Here is a 27,102-nt window from a genome sequence, read left to right on the forward strand (position 1 = left end):
TGCACCATCCCACGGGGCTTGCAGTGGGGCTCAGACTGAGGTCCTGTGCCCATGGGCCCATGACCTGGTTCCTTGAGGCCGAGAGAGGGATGCAAGGGCCACCTTCAGACAAACTCTACCAAGAGCCTTCCTTCCACATCTACAGCTGTGTGTGTCAGTGCCCAGAAGGTGGGGGTAAGAGAGCTTGCTTAAGCAAGAAAATAGTACCATTCGAGGATTCTTTTGAAGGTATTGAGTCTTTAGTTCTTACTGAAACATGCTGTTTTACATTAAATGATAATGGTACAGAAGCAATGGGTAACTGAAGAATTCTGAAAAAGTTTGCTAGAAAACGGAAAAAAGAAGGATGCTGAGGTTAGTGCACCTTTAAGATCACCTTCCTAGATGCATAGACAAACAGAAGAAGCGTTTTCAGAGCCCGACCCCTGATCTGGCAGATGAAACGTTAGATTCAGGAAGGTCCACTTCCTTGCAAAGTATCAAACTATTTGAATTCTTGGACAATTCCCATTTGGATATAACTGACATACCCAAACAATGCTATTTAGAGGTAAATATACAAATAAATGGGCTTCCCAGGTGGCTCAGTGTTAAAGAATCTGCCTGTTATTCAGGAAATGCTGGTTCCGTCCCTGTATGTTCCCTGGAGAAGGAAATGGCAACTCACTCTAGTATTCTTGCCTGGGAGATCCCACAGAGGAACCTGGTGGGTTACAGTCAAGGGGTTGCAAAAAGTTAGATTCAATGATCAAACAACAACAACGTGCAAATAAATATATAGACGGTATATGGGGGAGATATAACACATAAATAAGAATTTGTTCAACTGCAGCAAAGAACTGAAGTCTGGAATCTTGGATCAGCTCAAAGTATAAAGGCTGCTATTTACCCCAATATGCTAGGATACAGGGAGCTAATGTGGAAGAAGTAAAGGGGGCTTCAGAGTAAAGTCAGCTGTGTGTGTTTGGATAAATCCCTTCACCCCTGAGGATCAATACCCTCTATCAAAAAAGCAAAAAAGTAATTCCATTTCACCCACCTTGCAGAGTTATAGCAAAGGTCAAATGACATCATCTATAAACTTTTTTAAAATGAGAAGTACTGTACAAATGTTAGCTCTTAGTATTGGGATTTTATCAATCAATATATAGGGAGAGCAAATCAGAAAGATGGCCTTCCTTGTCAGGGTTAAACCCAAGTGGCAATAGGCCTAACGTATTTCTATATGACTATTCCATTGTTCTGAAAATCACCTAATAAACACTTTGATTGGGTGGAAGTGGGGATCGGTCATGGGGCTTACCAGGTGGTACAGTGGTAAAGAATCCACCTGCAATGCAAGAGACACGGGTTCAGCCCCCGGGTGGGGAAGATCCACTGGAGAAGGGAGCGAACTCACTCCAGTATTCTTGCCTGGAGAATTTTAAGGACAGAGGAGCCTGGCGGGCTACAGTCCATGGGGTCGAAAAGAATAAGACATAACTGAGAGACTGAGCAGGAGGTTGGAGAAGACTCTTGAGAGTCCCTTGGACTGCAAGGAGATCCAACCAGTCCATTCTGAAGGAGATCAGCCCTGGGATTTCTTTGGAAGGAATGATGCTGAAGCTGAAACTCCAGTACTTTGGCCACCTCATGCGAAGAGTTGACTCATTGGAAAAGACTCTGATGCTGGGAGGGATTGGGGGCAAGAAGAGAAGGGGACAACAGAGGATGAGATGGCTGGATGGCATCACTGACTCGATGGACGTGAGTCTGAGTGAACTCAGGGAGTTGGTGATGGACAGGGAGGCCTGGCGTGCTGCGATTCATGGGGTAGCAAAGAGTCGGACACGACTGAGTGACTGATCTGATTTATGTTCTCGACCTACCACATTTAATTATCTTCCTCCCAAACCTTCATTTTTACATGTAAAGGTATCTCCCGCTGGTTTAAAAATTATGTGTTCTATTTTTATTATTCTGGTGGTTACCCATAAGTAGTTAAAAGCATACTTTTCGTTTATTCCCCATACACAAGTCTAAAGTTGAGCAGAGTGTCTACCTCTTCTATCACAAGAAAAGAGCCCAAAGACACACTCATCTCCCTCCAGGTGCCCTGCCCCAGCTACTCCCGATGAACAGGTTGGTATTATGTAGAGTCTGGCCATAGATCATTAAGGTTGCAAATACTGTCTCTTATCTCTCTGAGGAAAGTTATCGTGCTTACTTTCAATTCCTGTTCTTTGTGTTGAAATAGCTTTGTTTTACCTCCTAGCAGCTGTTCCATCGTTTGTTTGAAATTTGTCCAATCACATTTTTCAGTGAACTCACCTTTTTTGCTTGGAATGGTCCACTGCCTTAGCTAGAGTTTTTGACTTGGGAAAAGGGCCAGGTGTTTTGGTCCTTAGGCCAGCTTGAGGGATAGGAAGAACACTCCTCAGGGCAGAGAGCCACTCATAATCTGACCTGATTAAGGCATGCCTGCCCCACAGTACTCCTCCCAGACTCACTGTCTTCAGCTCAGACTTTTATATATGTATATGTATATATATATATATATATATATATATATATATTTGGTTCAGGAATAGCTACTTTCCTCTTTATTTCTCAGTATGTAATATAGATTTGCATTTCGCTGATTATTAGTGGTGTTGAACATATTTTCCTATGTGTCAGCCATTTATATGTATTCTTGGAGAAATATCTATTCAGATCCTTTGCCCATTTTTAATTAGATTTTTTGGCTTTATTTTGCTATTGAGTTGTAACGGTTTCTTATACACTTTGGATGTCAATTCCTTATCAGAAATGTGATCGGCAAATACTTCCTCCTCTTCGGGAGGTTGCCTTTCACTCTGTTAGCAGTTTCCTTCGCTGTGCAGAAGCTTTTAGTCTGCTGGGGGCCCACTTGTTTATTTTTGCTTTTGTTGCCTTTTGGTGCCATATTGATGAAATCATTGCCCAGACCAAATGAAGCTTTTCCTCTGCATTTTCTTCCAGGATTTTCACAGTTATAGGTCTTGCATTTAAGTCTTTCATCGATTTTGAGTTAATGTTTGTGTATGATGTAAGGTAAAAGTTCAATTTCATTCTTCTGCAATTGGATATCCAGTTTTCCAAGTCAGTCCTAAAGGAAATCAACCCTGAATAATCATTCAGCATCAGAGATGCGAAAATCTGACTCATTGGAAAAGACCCTGATGCTGGGAAAGACTGAAGGCAGGAGAAAGGGACAACAGAGGATGAGATGGTTGGATGTCATCACTGACTCAGTGGACAATGACTTGGGGAAACTCTGGGAGATCTTAAGAGATATGGAGGCCTGGTGTGCTGCAGTCTTTGGGGGTCAAAAAGAGTTGGACACGACTTGGTGACTGAACAACAACAAATCCAGTTTTGCCGATACTACTCGTTCAAGAGACTGTGTTTCATTTTCTCAGCTGGAATTTCTGATTTTTCACCTCTTTCTCTTCTTGTGACTCCTAACATGCATGTCTGAGATGAAGCCCACAATCCACGTTTAGCAATCTTTTTTCACAATTAATATAAATTGAGAATCTCCAGAAAAATTAGGCAAATAATGATTTTAATAACTATATTTATATATATATACATCCCTGATGACTTAATAATCATAAATCTAATCTGTAGAACTACTGGGTATTTTTTCAGCCATGGACACACCCACCCCCTAAATCGCCAACAATATACGCTTGAGGACCAAGTGCAGTGGGCACCCCACGGTGGTATCTCTGTGGATGACTGCCTCTATGCTTGCTCCCAGGGCATCTGTGTGGGTGGAGCTCTGTTACTCAAAGTGAGAATACAAACATTACAGTCTGCTAGGTTTGAGAAAATGAGCTTCCACCTATCAAATTTCTAAATATGTAATTGCCATGTTTATACCAACAACAGTTCTATTTCTATCTTCAAATCTTGTTTTAAAAATACAGGAAGGAATCTAAGGGATCAAGGTGCTGAAACAGCAAAACCTTGCCAAGGGGCACGCCATGATTAGAGGTTTTCTACCTTGCACATTCTCTGAGAATTGTGTCTGATTCCGGAGTGGGCTTTTCGGCGTTCCTTAATCTTGGGCTAGCATTAATCACTTCTTGCTCTGTTGTTATAATTATTTGTGACATAAACATTATAGCTGTTGTTTAATCAGTAACTCATCTCTGACTCTTTTGTGAACCCGTGGACTGTAGCCCTCCTGGCTCCTCTGTCCTTGGGATTTGCCAGGCAAGAATACTGGAGTGGGTTGTCATTTCTTCCTCCAGGGGATCTTCCCATCCCAGGGATCGAACCCACATCTCCTGCGATGGCAGGTAGATTCTTTACTGCTGAGCCACTGGGGAAGCCCAAACATTATAGTAGTGACATTAATGAAGTAACTTCTTTGCAACTCTTTACAGCTATGTGTACATCATAGTGAAAATTCTGTATTTTTTCTTACTTACTATGATACCAAAAAAATATTTTCCCATATAGTACTACTCAGACTTAGCAATTTTTAACAGTCTATCAAATTAACGCAATATATTTTATTTTCCTTTCCCCTATTTTTGTTTATATTTTGTTTGTACGACTTTAATAGTATTTCAAAGATCATTCTTTACTATCACTTTTCTCTTTTTCTTGGATGAATATACAGGTTGGGGGCTTCACTCGTGGCTCAGTGGTAAGGAATCCACCTGCCAATGCAGGGGACGTGGGTTCGATCTGGGCAGATCCCACATGTCTCGGAGCAACCAAGCCAGGGAGCCCTAACTACTGAGCCCACGTGCTGCGACCACCGAGGCACGCACGTCCTAGAGCCCGGGCTCTGCAGTACCAGAAGCCACCGCGATGAGGCGCCCACGCACACTGCAGCTGGCGAGCATCCCCCACTCCCCGTAACTAGAGAAAAGCCCGCACAGCGACAAAGGCCCAGCGCAGCCAATACGTCTACAGGCCGGTTTTGCTTAAACCACACAGTTGCCTTCCATGAAGATTTTACCAATTTACTGCCAGTGGCGATGAAGAAGGAATAGGTTCACTAGCATTTCATTAGTCATTACTTATTTATAATTTTTGACAAATTAATGGGGGCAAAAGGGTCTGGGAACCACTTCTTGGATCTGGAAATATTGACTCCAGTCTACATCAAAAACAGAAAGAGACGCTGCTGCAGAATTTTCTCTGCCCGAGTTTCTATAACTGCTTCTGAGAAAGTCAACCCAATAGGTCACATCACTGCACCTTGTTCCAACAAAATGGATTCAGATCTGATATCTGACTGCCTTCTTGACCTAAGTTAAAACTAGAAACTTTTAAAAACCTGTGTAACCTAGCCTTTGTAAATGTCATCTCTGAATGGATTTCCAGTTCCTTTCCAAAGCCCTTCGCCTCCAGGGAGCGTGTTTCTCTTTTCATGGTAAAATTGAACTCCTTTAAAACATCTGAACTCTCCTGAGTGTTGTATCCTTTACAATTTCAAAAAGGGAGATGATTTAAAATCAAAATGTGTTCAACAGGGAGATGACCATGAAGCTACCATCTGGAAAGAAAGGTCACCTCCTTGAATACCTGGGCCCAGAGATGCATCCAGAAGGCAGAGGGGCCACAGAGAGGGTGACGGCATGCATTACTAAGACGACAGATGGTGTCGTTCTAATATCATGTCACTTTCAAACGGAAAACATAGGACCGCGAAACTCAACTCATTCCCAAAACTTTAAGGATACAAATGTAAAAGCTAGCACTGCTGTACTTCACTTTTTTGCATTTTAAAATTATAGACATGTGAGCCTGAGAGCCACCTTGCCTCCCTCCCTAGTAGTGAGATCTTCGTGCTTGTCACCCACCCATCACCATTTCACATGGATTAAAAGCCTGCGGCTGAACCGATTTCCACATCATCAATCTCGGCCAGCCTCAGGAAATGTCTAAGTGAGATAACACTCTCACTTACCCTTTCTTTGTCCCCTGCCCCACCCGACCCCCAGACCTGTCACCTTCCCCTTTTTTGGTACATGGACATTCACAGCGACTGTGGTATAGTTTATATACCCTTCTAATTGTACCCATTTAAAGTCCACATCTTAATAAATTTGGACTCATGAATATACGCCTGTGTTACCATCACCACAACCCAGCGTACTAAGTACACTGCTCATCATCTCCAAAAATGTCCTTGTGTTCTTTGGGTCTTTATTGGTAAGAACACTTGAGACCTATTCTCTTAATATATTTTAAAGTTTGAGATACTGTTGACTATTTGTGCCATATGTACAGCAGATCTCTAGAATTTATTCATCTTCCATAACAGAAACTTTATACCTGATTAAAAAAAAAAAAAACACCACCTTCCACTTTTGCTATGACAACCTAGAAGGGGTGGGATGGGGCAGGAGGTGGGAGGGAGGCTCACAAGGGAGGGGACATTTGTATACCTCTGGCTGATTTATATGGATGTATGGCAGAAGCCAACTTGACATTATAAAGCAATTATCCTCCAATTAAAGATAAATGAATACAAACATTTTTTAATTAAAAAAAAAACACCTTCCACTTTTGACTCATTGCTGTTGTTCAGTTGCTAAGTGGTGTCCGACTCTTTGCGACCCTGTAGACTGCAGCACACCAGCTTCCCTGTCTTTCACCATCACCCAGAGTTTACTCAAACACATGCCCATTGAGTCAGTGAGGCCATCCAACCATCTCATCCTCTGCCGCCCTTTTCCTCTTTTGCCTCCAATCTGTAAGATTGGAGAGAATAAAACCCCTACTTCTTGGGCTGTTTCCAAAGCTAAATTATTTAAACAAACTAGTAAACAGTATGGTATCCAGTATAAGTCTCATTTTCTACGCACATGGTCTATTATTATTACTATTATTGAATTTCTGGCATTTCTGCAGGAGAGATTTTCAGATCTTGGGCCATCTTTAGAAATTTCAAACCATATTACATAAGATTTCCTACTCTGCTCCATTAACACGAAGTGGCAAGAAAATTACATGTCACAGTTCATCAAGAGTTATTAAGAAAATAGTTCTTTCTAGGATAGAAAGAAATTGCCATGTTAACAGTAGCAGCCACAAAACGTCAGCCTCTCCATATAACTCACTGTCTGTCTGAACCAGGGTATTTCTGAGCAAAAGGAAGCGTGAGTGATGATGACTAATGAAAGCCTTGGGACAGCAGGTGCCGTCGAGGGCTGACGTGGGCCAAGCAGACGGATGGTCCCCGGAGCTGCCAGCTGAGCCTTCTCCCAGGTTCCCTCCCAGCGTCTCCCAGGACAGACCTTCACCAGAAATAGTCAAAGCATCCATCACCTCCTGAACACCCCCACTGCCTTTCCTGGGAGATGGCTTCAGAACTTTCTCTGTGTTTGAGTTGTCTCTCCGCAAAGTCTATCAAAATTCTACCCAGGGGGTTTCCCTGGTGGTACAGTGAATAGACATCTGCCTGCCAATGCAAGGGACATGGGTTTGATCCCTGGTCCAGGAGGCTTCCTCATGCCGTGGAACAACGAAGCCCATGGGCCACAACTCCTGAGTCCACGTGCTGCAAGTACTAAAGCCCGTGTGCCTAGAGCCTGTGCTCTACCGCAAGAGAAGCCGCCACTGTGGGAAGCCCTGCGCCACAGCGAAGAGCGGCCCCCACTTGCACAGCGAGAGGAAGCCATGCCTGGCAACGAGGACCCAGCACAACTGTTAATAAGCAAATTATTACTGTTTTATAATTCTCCCTGGTACCCATTGCTATGCTGTGTCACTCAGTTGCCTCCAACTCTTTGCGACCCCATGGACTGTAGCCCCCCAGGCTCCTCTGTCCATGGGGTTCTCCAGGCAAGAATACTGCAGTGGGTTGACATGCCCTCCTCCCAGGGATCTTCCCAACCCAGGGATCAAACCCAGTCTCCCACATTACAAGCAGATTCTTTACCGTCTGAGCCACCAGGGAAGGCCTGGCAGTACTGTCCCTCTCTAAACGTCCCTTTATGAGGAGATGGCCACATTCCTTCATTCAAACCAGCTCCCTGCTCTGGCTGTCCCCAGAAGTCTTTTCCTATCATGGAATTTCTATACTCTTCCTTCTTTTACTTCTTTTATTTATTGTCTCTGAACCTATCAACTCGTTCACATCTGAGTAAGTTTCCAAAACCATGGTCTGTGTTTTACTTGACTCTAAGAGCACAGGGTCACTTTGTGGCAGGTTGCAGGCAATGAACACTTGACAGATGAATTAAATCAAGCACCTTTTGTTTGAAACAAGAGCAAACATGAATTTGGCTTTTTTTTCTAATGTCCTTAAATACACCACGTATTCGATCACATTGATGTTCTTTACTTTCCAACACAAAATTTCTAAGAACAGAAACCTCCCTAGGCTCTGGGAAGTGTGTGTTGACTGAGGGTAACTGACATTTGGATGGAAGAAAGTGTTTTCTGGATGAGAGGTGGTCCAGTGTGGTCCAGTGTGAGGCACTCCAATTGAGTCAGGGGTTTTACACATTTAATAAGCTGCTTAATTCCAAATTGATTCCAAGAAGAAACAGGGTGTGGAGAGACCATAGCAAAGGCATCTTCGGATTTTTACAGATAATGTGTACTTGCTACAGAGAGGAAAAAGAGATGAGGCAGACCACTGTAACTTCGGACGCAAAATCCAAGTACGTGAGATGCTGCTGGCCCAGCATGCTCCAAATTCTCAGAGACTGCCTAGAATGATTGATGGTGCTGTCTGAGATGAGTGCATGTGGAAAATTCACTTCGGATTTATGCAGTTAGTCTTCCAGAGAACACCAATCACGTTCCTCATCTCAAGTGCCGTGTCATTCCCAGCATCCGTCAGGTTATAGTAATTGAGTTCTCCAGCGAGAAGACGAGCCGGCGTTGACACAGCACTTTATGGCTTAAAGGTTCTGGGAGTTCAGTGAGGTCCTTTCTAAGCTGAGTCACAAAGTCCCTGGGTCCAAACACTTGCAGAAATCAAAACTGGCAAGAATGACTGCATCAAACAGCCGACTAAGAATGTCACAGGCCAGGGTCAAAGAGGTAACCTTCCCCCAGAACACAGTCATCTTTCTTTCACAGTAATCTTAAAGGAACGTGACCGCAATGCAGAGCTGAAGGGGTGTACAAAACAGGGCCTGACGCAGCCGCATGCGCCCCCTAAGTTGTACTACAGGGAGATGGGTTTACTGGAGGATTTTAATAGTTCTCAAGCAAGGGCGTCATGCTAAACAGTGGTGATTTGAACATGCGAAGGCCATCCATCACTTCTGGCAAAACAAGGTCATTTTTATTGTTGGGGAAGGAAGTAGATCTTTGTCCTGTTGCCTCTCAGGCATCTTTGAGCGGCCTTGGTTGTGTAAATATCTGGTAAGGAAGAATTGATTTTACAAAGGAAAGGTTATGGATGAACTTCCGTCCTTTATGATAGATTCAGTATGTATTGCCTCCCACTCTGTGGGAGGTAAAGCTTTTCATTCAGGAATCGGTGGACTACTTTGCATAAAAAATTCTAGGGTTTATTGGTAGGAAGGGAACTGACACCCAAGTTCTGCCCCCCAAATTTGACATTAACAAGTAGAGTGAACCTGACAAGTTCCAGACAGGAAAAACAGCAAGTCCCTGAGATGAAACTGCCTTGAGCAGGAGCAAGCTGAGCTGGGGGCCCGGACCTGAGTGCTCCAGGTGGATTCATGCTAAAATCAGCCTCAGACTGACTGCCGGTAGCATCCTCACATTGCTATGGTATCACTGAATGGGAACCAAAGCAGACAATGGCTTCAACAGGTAGTTAAGAATATGCAGCATGGATCAGGCCCTCTGCCACCCAAAGGAGATGCAGCCACAAGTAATACAACCCTCCCCGAGTAGGCAGAGACAGACGTGGAGATAAATATCTGTAATACAATTTGCACGCACGCATGCTAAGTCACTTCGGCCGTGTCAGCTCTTCGCAACTCTATGGACTGTAGCCCACCAGGCTCCTCTGTCCATGGGATTCTCTAGGCATGAACACTGGAGTGGGTTGCCATGTCCTCCTCCTCCAGAGGATCTTCCCAACCCACGGATGGAACCCTCGTCTCCTGCGGCTCCTGCATTGCAGGCAGGTTCTTTACCACCACCTGGGAAAGTAGCAGTAGCTAAGAGAATCTCAGGCTTCCCAAGTGGTTCAGTGGTAAAGAATCCACTTGCCAGTGCTGGAGACACAGGTTCGATCCCTGGGTTGGGAAGATCCCCTAGAGAAGGACGTGGCAACCCACTCCAGTATTCTTGCCTAGGAAATTCCATGGACATAGGAGCTTGGCGGGCTACAGTCCGTGGGGCTGCAGAGAGTCAGACACGGCTGAGGGACTAAACAACAACGACAGTAAAGAATCAGTGTGGGTTTTCAGTAGTCTCTCAATTGTGTCCGACTGGTTGTGACCCCATGGACTGTAGCCCATCAGGCTCCTCTGTCCATGGGATTCTCCAGGCAAGAATTCTGGAGTGGGCTGCCATTCCCTTCTCCAGGGGATCTTCCCCACCCAGGTATCAAACCTGGGTCTCCCACATTGCAGGCACATTCTTTACAGTCTGAGCCACCAAACTGTTTTTACTTTGACAAGCAGTGATAAAAATTACATTAAACCATGAGCTAAAGAAAACCCACACTGATTCTTTCTGTGATTAAGAAAAAAATGATTTTTTAAAAAATTCCAAGTAGTGCACTGTTTGAAGGAAATTTCAGTGTCTCTGCAGTACTGTTGCCCCAGGCAGAAGCTCCCCTGAGTCCACGCCTTTTCCAAGACCAAGAAGCAGCCAGAGAAGGCCTGGAAGGTTCAACAAGGCGGTCCGAGTCACGGAGCCACCGGTGTGGTTGTCTCAGGGATCGCGCGAGGACTGGCACCTCCCCGGGGGCCTCTCTGGACAACGGTGCCACCTGTGTGCCACCCTCCTTTCCCATCGCAGCCCTCCCAGGCCCCCACACTCCCTGTCCCTCTCTGCTCCTCCCCTTCCTCTCTGGGTTATCCATTTCTTCTCTAAATCCCTGAGCCTCTGTCCACTTCGGCCCCTCCTCGTGATGTAGGAGAAAATGCAAAGAATCAGCAGAAGCCAAACTACAGCAATAGTAATTTCACGTATCTTCTTCTCAATAGGGTTTGCAAATCTATTGCTTATCTAAATATTTCAAATTTAGTTTCACAGCGATAACAGCTCATAAATACCGCCTCCGCAGACTCACGTTGGTGCTTGATGAGTTTCTCCCGGTGGCAACACTGGCAGCGTTTATCCACGCTCATGTGTAGAGCCCAGAGAGTCTGTCCCCTCTCTCTTAGAAATGTCTCTCTCTTAGAAAATCTGTCTTAATACACTTTTAAAGATTGGGTTAAACTAATAGCAATGAATAAATTTTAGTAAAATTTCAAAGCGGCAGATGATTTCTGAAAAGAAGAGATTCCCTGCAAGAGGCAGTGTAGGGTCTGTTCTCTTTAAGATCCAACGAACGGAGTGAAGTGGAGTATCAGTTATGTCCAAGGGTCACTGGAGCCTTGTTTTTACTTTTTCATGAATCCAAATCAGCCGGAGAAGGTTAATTTACTTTAGAATAATTTCAGCTTTAAATTATTCAGCGTTCATTTCCAACTCCTAGGCCTAAGGGGGAAGTGCTCTTTTAATAGGTTTGTTTACTGATAGAATAGAAGGCAGATGGTCTCCTGCAATTTGTTAGAAACTTCGTGGAGCTCAGGAGGAGGAGGAGGTGAGTTATGATTTAACCACCTTTAGATGAAAAGCAAACAGAGAGGCTTAAAGAGCAAGGTGGTGGTTTAGCCTCCACTGTGTCCCTGGGAAAAGACAGGACGCAGAGACCGGAGCCCCGCCCCACCCCCACCCCCACCACCCCTCACCCCAGGCCCCCACCCCCTCCACACCCCCACCCCCACCCCCGCCCATGGCTGCCTAAAAGGACGTGGAGACAGGGCAGAGCACCACTGGGATGAAGCTCCCGGCCACTCAGCTCCCCCAGGGTGCTGCCAAACCCACCACGAAAGGCTGTGCTTTGCTTTGCTTAATCATTCAGGGAAGAGCACACACAGGTAATTGAGGAAAGGTTCTTGTAGGTTAGAAAACTGACTCAATTTCCTGAAAAGCTAACACCGGGAGCACTGCTTTCCAGGAGGGCTGGGAGCCCGGCTGAAAGGCCACGGGTTCGCGGTCCTGTCCACCCGTCCACCCTCTCTGTCCTCTGTGCTGCCTCCTGCCTGGGGACACGGGCCTCTTTGCTTCTTGAGCAGTGCCCGTCCACTGAAAACACTCAGAGAGGGCCCAGGGTACCAAATCACAGAGAATCCCTCCCAGGACCAAAGCGGGCCACCACTGGAGTGGGGGAAAGTCCCAGAAAGAGGGTGGTGATGGTTGCTCCAGGCTGTGAGTGTGTATGTGCATATGCTCAGTCAAGTTGCTCTTTGCAACCCCATGAACTGCAGCCCACCAGGCTCCTCTGTCCATGGGATTTTCTAGGCAAGAATACTGGAATGCGTTGCCATCTCCTTCTCCAGGGGACCTGGAGACCCCCGACCAGGGATCGAACTTGCATCATTTTTTGCCTCTTGCTTTGGCAGACAGATTCTTTACCACTTTGCCACCATAATGTAATATAAATTAAATAAACAACAAAATTATAATATGTAAATTATATGTACATTGTATAACTACATATAATATTTATCATGTACTGTACATTATTGGAGAAGGAAATGGCAACCCACCCCAGTGTTCTTGCCTGGAGAATCCCAGGGACGGGGGAGCCTGGTGGGCTGCCATCTATGGGATCGCACATAGTCAGACACGACTGAAGCGACTTAGCAGTACATTATATATAATATATATAAACATAATTTAAAAGCTTTTTAAGCAGGCCCCACAATACAACAGACTGTTGAGCAAAATGAGAAAACTTACAAGAGTTAAAAAATTAAAACTCCCAGAAATGAATTGCTCCCTTCTGAGAAAGGTATGAGCCATTTTAGAGAATAATCAAGCATTCTACTTGCACGTCAAAAGGAGAATAAATGAGACATTAAATTAACAGCAATTAAAACAAAGATAGTTTTCTAACAAGGTTTTGTTCCCCTGAGAACCATAGGAGACGTCAGCATTCCTTAAGATGACAAATCATTTTTCCGTTAATTAGCATCTCTGCAAACTGCCCCAAACAGATGGCTGTAAAGCCAGCTGCATATAGTATTTTTTTTGTAAAAACAAATAAAGGAAAGAAAATCAACAGCAGCAAGTCTAGAGCGTATTAAATTGCATTGAATTCTATTTCCAGTTCAGTTGATAATTTATTCTCTAACCCCAACATAACCACACAACTCAGCATCAGAAAGGAACATCATCAGTAAATGGGTTTACTGGCATCTAAGGCTCAATGGCGAATCCTCAGTTTTGAAAGCAGTCATGTCAATGCTCAATATTTTGCTTCCTGACTTTTTTACCTTGATCCTCCAGAAATAGACCCAAGACATATGCATGTATCATCCTCTGGGGCCTCCCTGGTGGCTCAGATGGTAAAGAATCTGCCTGCAGTGCAGGCGACCTCAGTTTGATCCCTGGATCAGGAAGATCCCCTGGACAAGGGAATGGCTTACCCGCTCCAGTATTCTCACCTGGAGAATTCAGCGGACAGAGGAGCCTGGTGGACTAGAGTCCATGGAGTCTCAAAAGAGTCAGACATAACTTGATGACTAAACAACAACAACAATGTATTACACATTATCAACTGATATTGTTATTTGTTTTATTATATTATATATAAATATATTTATTTTCAGTTGTATTTCAATGCAAAACTCTCATGCACTTACTATTTCAAAAATGCCTGCTGAGATATTTGACTATTGCTTTGCTTCAGTCATAAATGATTGGATTATTCATCTCATACCTCCTTCAAAGTGTGAACTTATGACTTTGCTCAGCTGTGTTCTAGGTCATTCTGTGTATTTGAGGGGAAAGCACTCAGCTGTCCTCGGTGTGCACAGCATGAAACAGCTTCATCTGTGTTCTTTGGAGGCCTTCCCTGGCGCCTTTGCCCAGGGGAGGGGGATCCCCTGTGAAGCTGCCCACCCCCTTTCTCCTATAATCAAGGCTGTCTGATGGGTTCACCCTCCACTGGAGGGAAATACATCCATTTAATTTACAACGTAACGAGAGCACCATGACTTAGGCTCCTGCTCAGTGCTCAGATGTGTCTGACCCTTTGCAACACTCTGGACTGTAGCCCACCATGCTCCTCTGTCCATAGCATTCTCCAGGCAAGAATACTGAAGTGGGTTGTCATTTCCTTCTCCAGGGGATCTTCCTGACCCAGGGATCGAACCTGTGTCTTCTGTGTCTCCTGCATTGCAGGCAGATTCTTTACCCTGAACCATCTAGGTTTCTGAAATGTAAGCCCTTGGATGCCTTTCAATTAAGAACTCAAAAGTTGAGTTACTAAATTAGCCACCATCCAACTCCTGAGAAACAGTGATGGACTTTATTTTCTTGGTCTCCAAGATCACTGCAGATGGTGATTGCAGCCATGAAATTAAAAGACTCTTGCTTGCTACTTGGAAGAAAAGTTATGACAAACCTAGACAGCATGTTAAAAAGCAGAGACATTACTTTGCCAATTAGTCCATCTAGTCAAAGCTATGGTTTTTCCAGTAGTCACGTATAGATGTGAGAGTTGGACCATAAAGAAGTCTGAGCGCCAAAGAATTGATACTTTCAAACTGTGGTGTTGAAGAAGATTCTTGAAAGTTCCTTGGACTGCAAGGAGATCAAACCAGTCAATCTTAACGGAAATCAACCCTGAATATTCCTTAGGACTGATGCTGAAACTGAAGCTCCAATACTTTGGCCACCTGATGCAAAGAACTGACTCGTTAGTGAAAGAAAGAAACTAAAAGTCTCTCAGTCATGTCCAACTCTTTGTGACCCCATGGACTATACAGTCCATGGAATTCTCCAGGCCAGAATACTGGAGTGGGTAGTCGTTAAAAGATTCTAATGCTGGGAAAGATTGAAGGCAGGAGGAGAAGGGGCTGACAGAGGATGAGATGGTTGGATGGCATCACCGACTTGATGGACATGAATTTGAGCAAAGTCTTCAGAGCTCATTATTTATTTATCTGTTCATTCATTCCATCAACAACTTTATGGAAAGTATAATCAAAACAGGACAATTTCAGTGCACAAAACATTAAAACAGAGTCCTCAGGAAGCCTAAAGAACCAGCTTAGAAATGGATTTTGACTCTAGAATAGTAACTGGCCAGGAAGGACTTTGGAAGTAGGAGGCAGCATGTGCAGAAGGGAGAGGGAACAAGAATGCGTTTGTGGGCGGTTTGTGGGCTGAGATCAGACCAAGAGGGACATGGATGGGGACCAGGACTGGCTTCCCGGGCACGTGACCTGTGCTGCACACAAGGCCTGGTGCTTAGAAGGACTGCATGCCTGGCTGAATGTTCTGCTGTCATTGCCTTTACATTTTTCATTTTTAATGAGTGGCCCTGCATCTTAATTTTGCATCAGGCATTGCAAGTTATATAGCTGGTCCTGAAGAGACATAAATCAGAAGCTGAGAGTTGGTGAGAGGCGGATACATGGATGACTTTCCACACTGGGGCTTTGATAATAGAGTCAGTGGGCCCTTTAAAAGCCTCCCCTTCACAGCCACTCCTGCCAGCCTCCTGTTCCCTGGGATGAATCATATCCGGGCTCAGGTCCCTCCCCACCCACCTGGACCAGAGGCTTCATTGCCAAGACTGCTCGAAGCTAACGCGTTAACCCTCTGCTCACGGACCCCTCTGGGCCGGGTGCATCCTCACCGCATCCCCACCACAGCGGGTCAGCACTGATGGGAAAGATGCACAGAGATGGAGACCAGGGTCACAGGGAAATCACGCTTTCCCGTCTCAAGCAGCACCGTTCCTTTTGGTTGTCCTGCATTCTTCCTTCTCCATCATCTGCTACAATCCATCAGCCATCACTCTATTCCACATACAGCTCCATGCTTGGACTATTTCCCCGCCTTCTTCCCTTCCCAACCACATCCTCATCCCTGGTCAGGAGGAAGAGGACCCAGGGCATGGGGACAACCCTGTCTGCACTCACCATGGCATCTTCACGTGACCACAGACCTGTTCGCAGACTTTCTTTCCTCTGCACGCAGTTTCCTCCTCTCTTCTGGGATCTTTGCATAAGCCATTAAAAAAGCTCAGTTCAGTTCAGTCACTCAGTCGTGTCCTATACCTTGCAACCCCGTGGACTGCAGCACACCAGGCTTCCCTGTCCATCACCAACTCCCGGAGCTTGCTCAAACCCATGTCCATCGAGTTGGTGATGCCATCCAACCGTCTCATACTCTGTCGTCCCCTTCTCTCTGAATGAATAAATGCATATGCAAATGCCCCCTCTTCCCTGCCAACTCCTTCAGGCTTTTCCTCTTGAGCCATTGGACCTTCACCATCCCAAACACACATCCATGTCCAGCCCCTCCTGCTCCCCTCATGGGGCGTCTTCCTCTCCCGCTACTTGACTTGGCTTTTTGTCCTGGCTCTTTCTCTCCATCACAGCTCAAGGATCACCTGTAGACAACTCACAGGTTTACAGGATTCAAACCCAGTTCTATCTGATTTCAAAGCAAGAGAGGAGATATCCAAACACGGAAGTGGTCACTAAACACGGTCCCTGTTGACCTCCTTTTTTGCCTGCTGCAGCTCTGTCTTCAGTCTGGCAGATTGTATTGTCCTTCAGTGACTATTCATCCCCTTCCCCTCTCCATAACTTTGGATCTGCGCACACAAATCACTTTGGTTGATGGAATATGAACAGACTGATGCAAGTGGCTGCTTCAGGTGCCACCTCATCCTTGGCTCAGCTCCTGCCATCGGTCCCCCCTCCCCAGTGGCCTCTAGTCCACAATGAGAAGACACCTGGAGGAGACCTGAGCCCAACAGACTGGAGCAGGCTTGTGCACTCCAGCCCTCCCAGTGCCACCCAACCCAAGCATCCTCAAGCAGGAAGAAGTCTTTGCTCTTAGAAGCCACTGATATTGGGTTTGTTTGATACACAGCATTATCACAGCAAAATCTGACTATTACACTCTCCCATGTGTTGATGTTCAGTTCAGTTCAGTTGCGACCCCATGAACCTCAGCACACCAGGCCTCCCTGTCCATCACCAACTCCTAGAGTCCACCCGAACTCGTGTCCATTGAGTCGGTGATGCCATCTAACCATCTCATCCTCTGTCGTCCCCTTCTCCTCCTGCCTTCAATCTTTCCCAGCATCAGGGTCTTTTCCAATGAGGCAGCTCTTCACATGAGGTGGCCAAAGTATTGGAGCTTCAGCTTCAGCATCAGTCCTTGCAATGATTTCCTTTAGGATGGACTGGTTGGATCTCTTTGCAGTCCCAGGGACTCTCAAGAGTCTTCTCCAACATCATAGTTCAAAAGCATCAATTCTTCAGTGCTTGTCTTTCTTTATAGTCCAACTCTCACATCTATACACGACTACTGGAAAAACCATAGCCTTGACTAGACAGATATTTGTTGACTCAGGGTGTTGATGTTACCAGTAGGGAATGACATATATCCACAGAGCCCATAGTAAAAAAGAGAAAATGCTAAGACCTTAGACGACCCACAGACAAGCTGAAGCCAGCTTTTAGTGAAAGTTGTGCTTATAGACGAAAGCTTCTGAATCTGTATTCTGAAAAACACACTAATAACTGGCTGGTCCACTAATCCCCTCCTGAAGACTGTCAGAAGGACTCTTTTCCCCTTGACCGTGTGTCTGCATAGAGAGGGCGCTCCGTGAGAGGGCGGCTCCTCACTCACTCCACCGCAGGGTGGGGCCCGAATGGCTTCTGTCACAGGGGAATTTGAGAGAAGGGGCAGGACAGAGCCGAGAAGCCTCTTTTCTCGCCTTTGTCCACACAGACCACGCAGTCTGGTCTGTTCTCTACCACCCTGTAAGGGGCTTTCTGCTAGGAAGGACTTAGCGGATGAGTGGGTAAGTAGAACTGGGGAGTGTGGGAGCAAGTCCACTTAATCATAGACATAATTACATTTTAGGTCAAAAAATAAAAAGTTATTGGTAATAAGATTTTATCCCCAGGGCCTTGACTACATTATTTCTTTTCTGGTTCCTAGTTCAGGCAGGAAAGGAAAGAATGTTAATCTCCTAAGACTCAAACTAAAATAATTTACTGTAACATAAAAATTGTATATGGCAGGGAAGAAATTGCTGAGTTTACATCTGAGATCCATGGAGGGGTAAGCAAGAGGTGCCTTCTGTGAGTTACACACTGCCTACCTCCAATGAGCATGGTGTGTGTGTGTGTGTGTGTGTGTTAGTCACTCAGTCGTGTTCAACTCTTTGCAACCCCATGGACTGTAGCTGGCCAGGCTCCTGTGTCCATGGAATTCTCCAAACAAGAATACTGAAGTGAGCTGCCATTCCCTTCTCCAGGGGATCCTCCCAACAAGATCAAACTCAGGTCTCCTGCATTGCAGGCAAATTCTTTACCATCTGAGCCACCAGGGAAGCCCAAACATAGTATATCTGTCTCAAAGAGCCTTTGGTGATGAAGGGTTTCCATATTAAATTGTGAAACAGGCTAAACTAATCAATTAAATTTGTGGTGGTTTGTCCTTAATGGTTTGAAGCTTGAAGAGACCAGTCAATGCTGCTTAAATGCTAATGAGACAAAACTCCTGCTAAAGATTAAAAAATTAAAGTCTGCCATTTAGACATACTTGGTGCTTTCCAAACACTGCCTCTCGCCAAAAGGACCAACAGCAATAATGAATCAGGGATGCTTCTATAAGAGGCATGTGAAGACAGTTGATAATTAAAGGGGAAAGGACCTTTTTGAATTGCTAGCTGTTAAGACTTGCCCCAAAGTTTCCATCTTGAGCTATGCATCTCGGCTTCAACATTCCTCAGTCACCTTTTCCACCAGGTCCTCACACTCTCTCTCACCACTGCCTACCCTAAGCACCCTACAGTCAGCTACCAGAGAGCTAGAGACAGCCCCCACACCCCAGAGCCCCGAAGTTATTCAGACTAGTCAATCCTAAGTCTGCTCACCCTGCCTATCCTATCTCTCCCCCTAGAAGCCATGATAAAGGCGCCTGATCACACCTGTCCTGTGGCGTGCCCCCTCCCCACGGGAACCGTGAGAAACAAACTGTCTTTTCAATGGCAAGTACCTCCTGATTTGCTGGTCTTATTGCATGTCAAATTTTCTATGAATATTTTAAATGTATTAATTTAAAGTTGTTTTGAAACCGGGGCCATGGGCAAGGACCAGAGAGAAAGTGAGGGGACCCCAGGAGCAGATGCTGTAACCCCTGGAAACTATCAAACAAGAAAACAGGGATTTTAGTCCTACAGCCAAAAGGAACTGAATTCAGCCAACACCCGAGAGAGCCTGGAAAGATCTTCCTCCCCACTGTCTCCCAGACAAGAGTCTTGTGGGGTCATTCCATATTTCAGCCTGTGAGATGCTAAGCAGAGAACCCAGTGAAGTCTGCCCAGACTTGTGAGCTAAGGACCTGTGCTCTGTCATACAGCATAGAAAGCTAATACAATGTACATAAAGATACTACACAAAGCACATTCATACATTCTATGCAGACTGCCTTTAAACGCCCGAACAGTTTAAAATTGGTTCAGTTCAGTTCAGTTGCTCAGTCGTGTCCGACTCTTTGTGACCCCATGAATCGCAGCACGCCAGGCCTCCATGTCCATCACCAGCTCCCGGAGTTCACCCAGACTCATGTCCATCGAGTCAGGGATGCCATCCAGCCATCTCATCCTCTGCCGTCCCCTTCTCCTCCTGCCCCCAATCCCTCCTAGCATCAGAGTCTTTTCCAATGAGTCAACTCTTCGCATGAGGGGGCCAAAGTACTGGAGTTTTAGCTTTAGCATCATTCCTTCCAAAGAACACCCAGGGCTGATCTCCTTCAGAAGGGACTGGTTGGATCTCCTTGCAGTCCAAAGGACTCTCAAGAGTCTTCTCCCACACCACAGTTCAAAAGCATCAATTCTTTGGCACTCAGCCTTCTTCACAGTCCAACTCTCACATCCATACAGGACCACTGGAAAAACCATAGCCTTGACTAGATGAACCTTTGTTGGCCAAGTAATGTCTCTGCTTTTGAATATGCTATCTAGGTTGGTCATAACTTTCCTTCCAAGGAGTAAGCATCTTTTAATTTCATGGCTGCAGTCACCATCTGCAGTGATTTTGGAGCCCAGAAAAATAAAGTCTGACACTGTTTCCACTGTTTCCCCATCTATTTGCCATGAAGACATGGGACCAGATGCCATGATCTTAGTTTTCTGAATGTTGAGCTTTAAGCCAACTTTTTCACTCTCCACTTTCACTTTCCTCAAGAGGCTTTTGAGTTCCTCTTCACTTTCTGCCATAAGGGTGGTGTCATCTGCATATCTGAGGTTATTGATATTTCTCCCGGCAATCTTGATTCCAGCTTGTGCTTCTTCCAGTCCAGCATTTCTCATGATGTACTCTGCATATAAGTTAAATAAACAGGGTGACAATATACAGCCTTGACGTACTCCTTTTCCTATTTGGAACCAGTCTGTTGTTCCATGTCCTGTTCTAACTGTTGCTTCCTGACCTGCATACAAATTTCTCAAGAGGCAGATCAGGTGGTCTGGTATTCCCATCTCTTTCAGAATTTTCCACAGTGTATTGTGATCCACACAGTCAAAGGCTTTGGCATAGTCAATAAAGCAGAAATAGATGTTTTTCTGGAACTCTTGCTTTTTCCATGATCCAGTGGATGTTGGCAATTTGATCTCTGGTTCCTCTGCCTTTTCTAAAACCAGCTTGAAGCTTGGAGAATTTTAAGCATTAGTTTACTAGGGTGTGAGATGAGTGCAATTGTGTGGTAGTTTGAGCATTCTTTGGCATTGCCTTTCTTTGGGATTGGAATGAAAACTGACCTTTTCCAGTCCTGTGGCCACTGCTGAGTTTTCCAGATTTGCTGGCATATTGAGTGCAGCACTTTCACAGCATCATCTTTCAGGATTTGAAATAGCTCAACTGGAATTCCATCACCTCCACTAGCTTTGTTCGTAGTGATGCTTTCTAAGGCCCACTTGACTTCACATTCCGGGATGTCTGGCTCTAGGTCAGTGATCACACCATCGTGATTATCTGGGTCATGAAGATCTTTTTTGTACAGTTCTTCTGTGTATTCTTGCCACCTCTTCGTAATATCTTCTGCTTCTGTTAGGTCCATGCCATTTCTGTCCTTTATTGAGCCCATCTTTGCATGAAATGTTCCCTTGGTATCTCTAATTTTCTTGAAGAGATCTCTAGTCTTTCCCATTCTGTTGTTTTCCTCTATTTCTTTGCATTGATCGCTGAAGAAGGCTTTCTTATCTCTTCTTGCTATTCTTTGGAACTCTGCATTCAGATGCTTATATCTTTCCTTTTCTCCTTTGCTTTTCGCTTCTCCTCTTTTCACAGCTATTTGTAAGGCCTCCCCAGACAGCCATTTTGCTTTTTTGCATTTCTTTTTCATGGGGATGGTCTTGATCCCTGTCTCCTGTACAATGTGGCCAACCTCAGTCCATAGTTCATCAGGCACTCTATCTATCAAATCTAGGCCCTTAAATCCATTTTTCACTTCCACTGTATAATCATAAGGGATTTGATTTAGGTCATACCTTAAATTTGGTATCTTTCCTCAAATCCTAAAGCATACCATCTTGTTTACATTTTCAGGACACAGGAAGCATTTTCCTTCCAGTTTTTAATAGAACTCAAGACTACAAAAAGAGTCACCAAAGCTCTGAGCATCTCCAAGTGGGTCATTAAAGGTGTTAGAGTCTCAGGGACAACAACCTCAGGATGTATCCATCTGGGGTTCCCTGGTGAGGCATGAACTGCTCACCTGTCAATACTCAGATTACCATGCCAGCTGGAAGCATGCCCACAGCACCCTTCTCCCCTCTGGCCCTGTGAGCATGAGCACGGAGAAGCAAACGTAATGTGCCCAGCAAGGCCGACATTCTCGGCTGTGAGCAGCGACCAAGACAGACATCAGGAGGACGCTGACAAAGTGGAATGCCTGCTGCATGACAGATCCCTTCAGTGCAATGATCCTTTCTCATACAGCATCCAAAACCATGCCTTCCTGAAAATACAGCCCATTTTGGCAAATAGATGTTTATAACCTTAACCAAAAGGTTTATTGTTCAGTTACTCAGTTGTGTCCAACTCTTTGCAACCCAATAGACTGCAGCACGCCAGGCTTCCCTGTCTTTCATCATCTCCCAGAGTTTGCCCAAACTCATGTCCATTGAGTCAGTGATGCCATCCAGCCATTTCATCCTCTGTCGTCCCCTTCTCCTCCTGCCCTTAGTCCTTCCCAGCATCAGGGTCTTTTCCAGTGAGTCGGCTCTTCTCATCAGGTGGCTAAAGAATTGGAGCTTCAGCATCAGTCTTTCCAATGAATATTCAGGGTTGATTTCCTTTAGGATGGACTGGTTTGATCTCCTTGAAGTCCAAGGGATTCTCAAGACTCTTCTCCAGCACCACAGTTTGAAAGAAGGTTATGGTATGGATATAAATTTCTAAAAGTCAATTTTAAAATTAAATGCCTGTGCCTCGCACACCTGAGCCAAGAGCTGGGACTGAGTGGAGCAAGATGGATGCAGCCCCGTGTCTCCCTTCAAACCAACTTCAGCCTCAAACCTTTTCCTTCTCCACAGATGCTCTCCTCAGAAAAGTCTGAAGGTCCAACACCCCTGGATCAGGCAACATCTGTGAGGCACCTGCCTCAGGAGTTTGGGTCTGAATATCCACAGCCGCCCTTGCATCAGAACCACCTCCCAGGGCATACATCTGCTCCCTGTGACACTGGAGGTTTCTGTTTCACCACGCGTGGCCCTTGGGTGTCTGCCAATAAGCTGTCACTGCCCCTGGCACTGGGAGCGCAAAGAATTAAACCATGGCATTCTTTGAGAAACTCAGAAAAAAAAGCTTTCTTTTTGAGCTTTTTCACTTGCTTCCCAATCAACATCATGGCTGTTGTTCTAATTTGCTTCCACACTAATTGTCTTTTCTCAACCTTAATGGACCAGGGACCACCCTGAGCAACTGCTAACTGGCTCTGCATGACTCATGGGGCCAGAGACTGGGGTTCTCCTCTGTGTACAAACCCAGCTGCCCCTCCCCACAGGGGAGACATCCTGCATCACAGGAAACCCCTAAGCCCCTCGGTCCAGAAGGATGGGAGCCACAAAACCTCCAGTTTTCAGCAACAGACTCTCATTTGCAGGAGCCTGAAAAGGTCTGCTGGGCTCAGGAAGTGGTCTCAGGCCTGCTGGAGCTAAGCCCAGATGGGGCTGGGTCATCTGGGGGAGAAATGAGGCCTTACATTCTCTACTCCAAACCGCACAGCTCCTGGAGGAGCTGTTTATGAACTGGGGACATTCAGTCCAGGAGAGCAACTGGAAACCGTGTACAGTTTTAATCAGACAAAGTGATTTGACAATAAATGACCAGAAACACTTTGTGGTAAAGATGGCTATTGTCCCCCTAATGTCTCTTTCTCCCTTGTTTCTTGGTAACAGGGTCCTGAGTCTATTTAGTATAGCAGTGTGCTGGAAAAAAAAAAAAAACCACTTCCCATCCACCCTTGCAACAATGTGTGGTCATGTGACTACACTGCAGTCCTTGAAATATCTGAAATTGTGTGGAAGACTTCTTAGAAGTCTTCTTAAAAGGGGTTCAAATAAGTAGGAAGGGCACCCTTTTTTCTCTTCTCCCAACTTCCATTCCTGCACTATAGGATGCAGATGTGATGGCTGGAGTTCCAGCAGCCTCTTAGATCATGAGTTGCACACAGTGATAGAAGCCACATGCCAAGAGTGATCAAGCAGGAGGAGACTGGACCTGAGGACATGCAGACACTGTCACGTCAGACTGGACTACCCTCCACCCAACGTGTCCTATGAAAACAAACCTTTTTGGTTTGAAGCATATTATTTGGGGGTTTCTGTTAAGTGCTGTCAGTATCTTCTAGCCAACAGCCATCAGGGATACATCTGCAGCTAAGCAAATTGTGTTTATTATTCATTGCTGTAAGAGGGAGTTCACAGTGGGGGGATTCACAGGGCGTTACAGTAAGAGCATAGGAGACAAGACATCATAGGATTTGGTCTTTGTGCCTCACAGAAAGCCAATGCTACAAAAATGTGGCTGAATGAATAAAGTGTAAGAAAAAAAATCTGGGATATAAAGTAGCTCTTTTATATCTGGTAAACACAAATTTTTTTTTTATTTTTATGTAAACTAACAAATTGCTAATGTTCCTCAGATTTTTTTTTAACTTTACAATATTGTATTGGTTTTGCCATATATCCACATGAATCCGCCACAGGTATACACGTGTTCCCCATCCTGAACCCTCCTCCCTCCTCCCTCCCCATACCCTCCCTCTGAGTCGTCCCAGCGCACCAGCCCCAAGCATCCAGTATCGTGCATCAAACCTGGATTGGCGACTCATTTCATACATGATATTATACATGTTTCAATGCCATTCTCCAAAATCATCCCACCCTCTCCCTCTCCCACAGAGTCCAAAAGACTATTCTATACAACAGTGTCTCTTTTGCTGTCTCGTATACAGGGTTATTGTTACCATCTTCTAAATTCCATATATATGTGCTAGTATACTGTATTGGTGTTTTTCTTTCTGGCTTACTTCACTCTGTATAATAGGCTCCAGTTTCATCCACCTCATTAGAACTGATTCAAATGTATTCTTTTTAATGGCTGAGTAATACTCCATTCTGTATATGTACCACTGCTTTCTTATCCATTCATCTGCTGATGGACATCGAGGTTGCTTCCATGTCCTGGCTATTCTAAACAGTGCTGCGATGAACATTGGGGTACACGTGTCTCTTTCCCTTCTGGTTTCCTCAGTGTGTATGCCCAGCAGTGGGATTGCTGGATCATAAGGCAGTTCTATTTCCAGTTTTTTAAGGAATCTCCACACTGTTCTCCATAGTGGCTGTACTACTTTGCATTCCCACCAACAGTGTAAGAGGGTTCCCTTTTCTCCACACCCTCTCCAGCATTTATTGCTTGTAGACTTTTGGATCGCAGCCATTCTGACTGGCGTGAAATGGTACCTCATAGTGGTTTTGATTTGCATTTCTCTGATAATAAGTGATGTTGAGCATCTTTTCATGTGTTTGTTAGCCATCTGTATGTCTTCTTTGGAGAATTGTCTATTTTGGTCAAATTCAAAGTCCATGTATTTGTTATGGCATTTTTATTTTACATTCCTCAAGTCCTTCTTTGGACATGAACAAATTTCAGAGTTTGATCCATCAAAGTTGATGTGACTCATAACTGTCTGGGATTAGATTAAGGAAGTTTACTCACTTCCCTTTTCAGTATAATAAAATAACCCACACTCGGGTTCCCAAGTATACTAAATCAGAATTGGGTGATATTTGAGTTAGCCTGGGGATTGCAATAAAGAATCTATTTTGAGCTCATTGTTTACAGGTGAAATATATTGCTTTGTGCCTGAAGCAAAACCAAAAAAAAGAAAAAAACCAAAGCTGCTGTGTAATCACCATCCAATATAGAATGTTGTTGAAAGAAAATAAATCAAGTTGATCCAAAATGCAAGGAAAACAATAGTCTATTCACTTAGCTATTCAAGGAAGCAAGGGTGATTTCAAAAGATGGATAGAAAAAACTCATTCTATAAATGTGTTTTGAGTGTGTATGATTTTTCTAAGCCTGTTTCGAAATATGAGAGCATAATGTTGCAAGATTTCGTGATATTAACTCAATAATAAAGAGACGCTCAGAAACAGTCATCCAAACACATATCCATTCATTTACTCAACAAATATTTGCTGAGCATATAAAACAGGCTTGATCCCATCCAAGTAGCTGAGAATAAACCTTCTGAAATCACAGGGCTTACAATCTGCTGGAGGAGGCAAAATAAGAATAAAATATTTTCCCCCGAAAGCCTGCAGAGAGTAGTGAAACTGGGGTGATGGAAAGGCAGATTATGAGGCCCTAATCTAGCCTGGAAAGTTAGGAGGCTTTTGGAGGTAGGGAAGCCAGTGCTGAGTCCCAGGAGTCAAATGGAGCACGCCAGGTCGAGCAGAAAGACTCTTCGTGCAGAAGAAAGCCCAGAGGGAAGAGAGGAGACACCTTGTCCAGAATTCAGACAGTAGCTCAGTGAAGAAGGAGCTAGCGGGAGAAAGAATGCTGAGACCCCAGAGAGATGGACCTGAGTGTGGGGCAGAGCCCCCCAGGGCCACGTGTGACATCACTGCTTCCAGCTCTTCCTGTCCTCTCTGTGTTTGAATTCTACACCCTGCCCACTTCCTAGGACTGCAAACTATCATGCTTGGGTCCATGATGAAGCCTCTTACACACATTCCACTCTCAAGCAAGTAACAATGCAGCTAGGAGCCTCTGTGTAGCTGCTTGGAGCACTGTAGGTGGTGGCACTCTACAGTGCCAAGTAATTGTTCCACTTCAATAATCAAACTGGGAAATCCTCTACAGGATATCATGGGACCACCATCAAGACCCGCCTCCCAGCTTCAGCAGGGCTGCCGTGTCGCACAACTGCAGGAAGCACAGCACGTGTCAGAAGGACAATGGCGCCGCCAAGACGCACACCCTGATCCCAGAACGCGTGACTGCGTTAGGTTACACGAAAAGTGAATTAGGCTGCAGAGGTAATTAAGGCTGCTAATCAGTTGACTCTGACATGGAGACCACTACACGGGTTTATGCAGGCAGGTCCAATGTAATCACAAGGGTCAAAGTAGAGGAGGAGATCAGAAGAGAGAACCACAGAGATGGCAAGACAAGAAAGACTCAGTGCCAACTTGCTCGCTTTGCGGATAAAGGGTCATGACCCTAGGTATGTGAGCAGACTCTAGAGGCTAGAAAAGGCAAGGATTTTACAGAAACAAATGAAGTCCTGCCAACACCTGGATCCTAGCCCAGTGACAACAGTATCAGACCTCTGACCTACAGAACTACAGATTTTAAAAAATGTGTGTTA

Source organism: Bubalus kerabau, chromosome 18 (genome assembly GCF_029407905.1).
Source record: "Bubalus kerabau isolate K-KA32 ecotype Philippines breed swamp buffalo chromosome 18, PCC_UOA_SB_1v2, whole genome shotgun sequence".
In the NCBI taxonomy this organism is placed as follows: Eukaryota; Metazoa; Chordata; class Mammalia; order Artiodactyla; family Bovidae; genus Bubalus; species Bubalus kerabau.